The sequence below is a fragment of the Hevea brasiliensis genome, chromosome 5, assembly GCF_030052815.1.
Source record: "Hevea brasiliensis isolate MT/VB/25A 57/8 chromosome 5, ASM3005281v1, whole genome shotgun sequence".
NCBI classification, from domain to species: Eukaryota; Viridiplantae; Streptophyta; class Magnoliopsida; order Malpighiales; family Euphorbiaceae; genus Hevea; species Hevea brasiliensis.
This window is the reverse complement of record NC_079497.1, coordinates 76,988,968-76,996,926: the sequence shown is the minus strand read 5'-3', so window position 1 is coordinate 76,996,926 and position 7,959 is coordinate 76,988,968.

Below are 7,959 nucleotides of genomic sequence, written 5' to 3'. Positions count from 1 at the left end.
ATAGCTAAAATCATGGGTTAATGTGGGATTAAGTGAAAGTTTAACTTATAATATGATTTAATTTTTTAGTGGACCACTAAGGGAATTAATTAAACACATAGTGGGACATGTGTACACTTAATATGCAGCTGAAACTCCATCTTCTCCACATGAATTCAACATTGCCGTGAATGAAGGTGAGAGGAAACTCCATAGCCATTTTTCATGCAAGCTTTCTTAACTCTCCATTTTCAACTCCAACCTCTTAGGTTTCTTCATTAAACTTTGTCTACACATCACAAGGAAGATATTGATACCAATTTTGAGAAATTTGGTGAAGGTTTAGCAAGTTACAATCAAAGGTAAGTTTACATTTTTTGAGAATTCCTTTGTTAAGTTTTGTGTGCATGTTATGGGTGTTGATTTGGTGAAAGAAAATTTTGAGTTTGAAGAGTTATTGTTGTTTTCATTTTGGACAGCCATGAGTCACGTTTTTTATGAGATATTTGTGCATATAATTGATGAGAAATAATGTTGATCATGGTGATTTAGTAACCTAGTGAATTATTTCATGTTTATATGGTGATTTATGCACTTGGATGGGAATTGGTAAATTGGACGGCACTTTGATGTTGAAGAAAGTTTATGCAGCTTGGGAACACTTGAGTAATTGTATGTGTTGAAGGAAGTGTGGGCAGAATATTGACCTAGAAGGATTGATGATATGTATGTAGATTGATATTGAAAAGTGTATGTAAGATTTGTAATGGTTAGGTGTGTATGTAATGGTACTTAGAAATTGTAAATGTGAATTATACTTGGTGTGTTGAGGGTAATGGTAATCTGCCCAAAATAATGTTAATGTAAAGTAGAAAATGCTTTTGGTAATGTACCAAAACAGATTGGTAGGGTATGGAAGTAAACTTTGCAAGGTAATGTGTGTTTGAATTGGGGTTTGAAAGACATAAAGAGGGCAGTGTACATTTTAGCCAATAAGTTTAAATGTGTAACCTCAATTGGTATGAGACCAATTGGAGGTGAAACTAGGCACAAAATGTGCCAACTTTCATTGAGAAAACATACCAAAATTCTGCTTGCAAGGTGACCTAAGAAAATGACCAATTCGGATTAGGTGCAATTAGGACCTGAAAAATGACCAATTGGGCAGCAGTGAGTGTTTAGGCCATAACTCACTCAAACCAGGTCCAATTGACCTGAAATTTTAACCATGAATAGTTAAGACCCATACCTACAAGTCTTATGAAGACACCAAAGCCCAGAAATGACCATAAGCAAGTCAAAAAGCTTGCACAAGTTCGGGTCCAAAAACTGGCCGAACCAGAGTTGACCAAATTGACCAAAAATTGACCTAATTGATACCAATTGACCAGCAATAGTATAATGACCATAACTTGGTCTACATAACTCGGATTGACCTGAAATTTTGCCCCGCATGCAATAAGACATAGATCTACAAGTTTGTAGTTTTGACCGAAACCCGAAAACTGAGGGAACTAGATCGTCCGGCTAGGTCAAACCAGTGTCCCGGAATCCAGCAATTTGCATTAAAATGCACTAAACAAGGAAATGACTTTGGTAAAACGTACCAAACCTAAAACCCTATCGAATGAGACATATTAACGACACTAAAACCTAATTTACCTAAAACGCTCGGTATATTAGGTGATTAAGTGAATAATTGAGTTCAATGCATTATTTACCAAACACCATCGATAGAGACAGTTTAATTTGGTACTGAAACACTTCAAATTGTGTTTCTCAGTTAACAAGGACTCAGCAAAAGGGAAAGAAATACTGAGTCAGGACCAGGAGACAAATATAAGAGGTTTGTGCACAACGGCTATTTCTTTTGAAATTTTCAATTGAAATGAATTATGACTATTTGTATATTATTGTTTTAAATTGTGTTTGTGCACAACAACTATTTCTCTTGAATTTTTCAATTGAAATAAATATTGACTATTTGTATATTATTGTTTTAAATTGTGGAAATGTGTTTGATGGACACTTATTGATTGAAAAACATTGTGAATGGTTTGAAACTGTGAAAAATTGTTTGAATGATATTGATGGATACTTATTGATTGAAAAGCACTGTAAATGGTTTTTGTGGAAATTGAAGTCAATTACGAATTGTGTTGCCAATTTGTGAATGAAATTATAACTTTGGAAATTTATTGGATTCTTACGGATCATTTGAATAAAATGTTTGGAATTGTTTTGACTCACAATTGGCATGACACTGATACTATGTTCCTCCTCCATTAATGGGGTGAGTGTGATTATTCCTCCCTCTTTGACTTATCAGTCTGGGGTGAGTATGATTATGTTCCTCCCTCCTTGACTTACCAGTCTGAGGTGAGTGTGGATGAGTACTCATTATATAGCTAGCTTCCTCCCTCATTGATTTCGATTATTGGGGTGAGTATGTCTTGTCGTGGTGTACAACACGGCATATATGGAAAAAATTTGTGTCATGGCCTAAATTGTGTTATTGATTGGCAACATTGTATTGTTCAATTATTTGATCGAATGGTGTTATTAATTTGTAAAACGATATTATTCAGTTATTTGATTGAATTGTGTTATTGATTTGCAAAACGATATTATTCAGTTATTTGATCGAATTGTGTTATTGATTTACAAAAAGGTATTATTCAGTTATTTGATCAAATTGTGCATGAATTGGCAATACGGTATTCTTAAACTATTTGACTAAATTGTGTTATTATGAATTTTGATAATTTGTGAATTGGAGTTTAAATTCCTTATGACATTCATTGTCTTGAATTTAACTATGGTTTTAAGTATCCACTATTGATATGATTTATGAATTGTGAATTAAAATTGTATTTGGTTAATGTTGTGCACCACTGAGACATTGTCTCAAATGATAGCTTTTATTCTTTGCCGCAGTAGAGAGACAGAGCGTGCAGACTAGGCTGCTAATACATCCAGTGAGGGATTACCTGGTATAATGAGTATACCAATATTTTGCATTTTGTACTGTAATGTATGACACTGTATGTACATTTTGTTTTTGGTTTTGAGCAGTTGTAAATTCAAATTGTACCTTGAAGTTGTAAATTTATTATGAGTTATTTGACTTGTAAAAATTGTATTATATTTCCTTATCTCAGACTTTGAAAAATTTCTATGGAATTGAGTTGAGAAATGTGTTGTATTGAGAAAAATGTTAGAGTTGAGATTTGGAAAATAATTGAAGTGCTTTTTACAGGTTTTCTGAAGAACTGTTTTGTCCAAAATACAAATGGCACCTTGCCAAAATTTTCTGAATATTCCAAATAAATCAAATGAGTTAGTTGTTTCACTTCAGTTCACCAAAGTCTTTAACACCTGTAAATAGTGCTCACCACTGTAAAAGAAGTAAGAAAAGTTTTTAAAATCCCTTGTAGTGTATTTAATGGGTTATCAGTAGACGGAGTTGGTAATTCATTAGGTATACTTCGGGATCATGTTATGCCTTACAGAGGGGTAGGGTGTGACAAAAATGATTAGTAAATTAAGATGAAGACCTAGAACCAATTCTAAGCTTAAATGCTTAGAATTGTATGACAAATGTAGACTATGCATCCTAGTCAAAATTGTTAAAAAGAAATTAAGGCCATAAATTTGAAATCCATGAAATATTTATGGATTACTTGAAACAAGAAAAATAAGTCACCTAATTGATATGAATAGATAGTTAGGGCTTATATGCCCATCACAAATGGAATTCATAAAATATTAATAACTCAACTTGAAATATAAAATTTGCAATTACATAAGTAGATTCTTGAATGTATAAATGAGAAAAGGAAAAATGTTTTGAATACAATGGTACATGTGAACCATTGTTTAGAATTGTGATCAATATGAATAACATAATGAATGAATAAATGAACTATATTAATGTATGAATGAGACATTAGTTCTCATTATTGTAGAGAGGAGAAGTATTTTGAGTACAATGGTATAAAAGGATAATTGATGTGAATTGTAATCATATAAATGATCAAATGAATGTATGAATTATAATTGAAATTTATCACGAAATAATGAAGTCATAAAACACAATATATTAACATTTAATGATATTATGTGCCCTTGTATTGCCTAGACATGTGTGTCAGATTGGATAGTTTGGCATGCCAATAGGGTATTGTTTTAGCAGTACTGCGAAAGGCTTTATGCCCGTATTCATGGCTTTATGCCCGCATTCATGGCATTATGCCAACATTCATGGCTTTTATGCCTGATTATGTGTATCATGGCTTTTTAGCCATACTGACTGCATACGTGGTTGACGTTCTGCGTCCCATGGTATGACGGCCTGAGGCACCGCGGTGTCCAGTGCCAACGACCCGTTATCCAGTTTAGTCAGCCTGTCGTAGGTTACTTGGGCAGTGTAATTTATTGAAATAAATTAAGACTATTAGTAATTAAAAATATTAGAAATAAAATAAATGAGTTAATAAGACTTCAAAAGAATTAGTTAGAATTATGAAATGATCCAAACCACATAAAAATTGTTAAGTAAAATGATAAAAGAGTTGCAAAAATAGGTATAACTTAACTAAATATTTTAAATGTACCTTCTATTGCCATATAAATATAAACTGAGTATTTTTATTAATTCTGTATGTTGTACATTATCCCTGTGAATTTCGGAATTAAACGCTTTCAAAGCGAAACAAATGAGAATAAAAGATAATTAATATTAGACACATTATATTAAATTAAATTGATTCTTAAATATTCAAATTATGCTTCGTTCTTTCTTTATTTGTATATTTTATTTTCTTGTTCTATTATTGCACCACTAAGCAGCAATGCTTAGCGCGATGGATTTGTTTCCTCGCGCAGGTACTTTGACTAAGATTTTTGGAGTCCAGATCTGCAGAAGTGCCTAAAGTATTCAAGGTTGTCACCTCCTCAGTAATGCATGTAGATATAGATCATATTTTGTATTTAGTATAAAATGCTAGATATTGTATTATAATGTAGATTATGAGCAGGTAATTAATAGAAATGTAATGTAATTTAATAAATTAGCTTTTTCATATGTAATTAATTTATATATCATGTAAATTATGAAATTATGTAAATTAAAGAAATTTGAAAATTTTACTTATGTAATTTGAGCATGAATGAGATTGTATGGATTCGAAGACAGATTTGAAATATATAGATAATGCATGGAAATGAATATGAAATTGAGATATATGAATGAGATGTGAATTATGAGATGGTTATGAAAATAATTGATGAGATTTTATTTGTAAAATATTATTGAAACTTTCAAACAGGTAAATAGTAAAATACGTCAACTGGTAATAAAATAGGGAAACTCATTGGTTTCTTCGTCGAAAAATTTATTAATATTAAAATATATCGAGATCAAAATATGAAAGGAATAAAGTAAGATAAGATAGGGTGCTCCGGCACCGAATGTAGCACACTTTGCTCTGCTACACTGTAGTCGGGTGAGGGGTGTTACAGAACTGACTATGCTAGCACTGACATATGAGTGGGTTAAACCCAGATCAAACAACACAAATACTTCTTGATCAGAGATAGAGAATGTACCAGCTATAACATTGGAAGTCTCAGCTTCTTCTCACTGTCTCATTGTATAAACCTTAGCTGAAGTACTTCCTTATGTTGACTGACCAATAGTACCCTGACTGCCAGAAGCATTGCCTCTACCTCTGCCAACCGGTTGTGAACCTCTGCGAGTAGAACTTTGAATAGATCCTTCTGCAATAGTAGGAGTTAGACCAAATCTAAAGGCACTGGTGCAGTCTTTCGCAAGATGACCCTTGCCTCCACAGTTAAAACAAGCTCATGTTGCCCAATAGCATTCTCCCCCATGAATCTTGCCACAAGTCTCATAGGGGCAGGTAGGATATGAACCCCTGGTCGACTACTGACCAGATCTAGGGGGTCTCTGTCCAGAGAATCTGCCTCTTCCAAACCTTTCACCTCGACCTCTGCTAGGTCCCCCAAATTTCTTCTTCTTTCCAGAGGTACCACTAGGACTTTGTTCAACATATTTTTCCCCTTTATCTTTCTCTGATTTTTCAACCTTCTCTGATTTTTCTTTTGCTGGGGTCACTTCTGATTCAATTCTTTCCAACTCAAGTGCCTGAAAGATGAGCTCTAAGTAGTTACTGTGTCTGAATCCCACTACTTGCATCCTCAAACTGGGCTTCAAACTAGTCTCAAATCTCTTGCACCTTTCCTTGCTTGTAGAAAGGAGACTCCCCGCATAGTAGCTTAAGCGGGAGAACTCCCTCTCATAATCTACCACTGTTTTGTTACCTTACTTCAAACTCATAAATTCTTGCAGTTTTTGATCCACATATGCATCTGGGATGTATTTCTGTCTGAACTCTCTGATGAAGTCATCCCAAATCAGTACTGGTGGTTCAGCCAAGCTATGGGGGATGGTCTTCCACTAATCATAAGCATTCCCTTGCAGCAAAGATACCAAATATTCAAATTTCAGTTCATCTTGGCAGTGCAATTTCTTGAATACTCTATCCATTCTTTCCAGCCATTGCTCTGCCTCTGGTGGGTCTACTGTACCCTTAAATTTCGTGGCCCCATACTTCAATAACTTATCATATTGTCTGACTAGAGCTTGAGGTTGCACCACAAAAGTCTGGGGTGGAGCTTGAATAGGCATACCCCCAGCCATTTGTTGGAACATTGCCTCCATCCGCTGTGCGAACTGTGCAGGAAATTGCGACATTTGTGGGGCTAGTGCCACTGAGCCACTGACATTTTGTAAAGCTGGGGCTTCCCCTTGTGCCGTAGCTTTAACAAATTGCTCAACAGAGCGATCCCCTTCTTCCATATCAGTCTGGAGTAGGATATCTCCTGAACAGATAACACAAGGAGATTCCCTCCATTAGTTCATATTTATAATGTAATGCACTGTATGTAACAAATAAGGATATTGAGCAGTTGTACTTAGCAAAGAAAAGACACAAATTCACAAGTAAAAATATACTTTAAAAATTTGCTCTGATACCACTAAAACATGTCACACCTTACCCCTCTATAAGGCATAACATGATCCCATAGAATATCTAATGAACTACAGAACTTCACCTATCGATAACTCATTAAGTACCCTACAAGGGATTTTAAAATCATTTTCTTACTTTTTAGAAGTGGTGTCATTTTCTAATAGGTATTAAAACATTTAATTAGAGTTTGTAAACTAGTTAAAATTTTTGTTCCATTTTAATTTTTCATAAATTTTAGAAAAATTTCCGTAGAGTGCCGTCTGTATTTTGATAAAATAGTTCTTCAAATACCTGTAAAAAGCACTTCCAATGATTTATCTCATAAACTTCATGAAATCAACATCCATCACAACCAATTTCAACATCATTTCTCAAATTCCGAAAATTCAAATAAGTAATTTTCAATTCAAATAACATCCAAAATAATACTAAGTAATTTCATTCAAATTAAAATAAAATACTTTCATTCATATTTCATTACAGTTAAACAAATTACATTCATCCAAAATTTACATTAGCAAAATCCAAATATTATTACAAACTTTATACAACTGCTCATGACCAGTTCTACTTATACATACATTTACATACATCAAAATAGTTATTACAATCAGGGTATAAAATATATCCGATAAAACTTCAGGGTAGGTGGCTCCACAATCCTTTGCAGCTCACTCTGCTGCTCCTTTAGTCTTAATATCTGTGACAGCAATAATAGCCATCGCTGAGTACTATGACTTAGTGGTGCACAACATACTAAAATAACCTTTATGTAGAATTTAAATCATGCTTCTTCAAAAATTGAACTGAATATGAGAAATAAATACAAAACATGCACCAACTTGGTTCTAGCAGTTTTAGGTCACTAAATTTGGGTGGCTAAATGACTTGGTTAAGGGTATAGTTTGGAGTTATGTTCTTC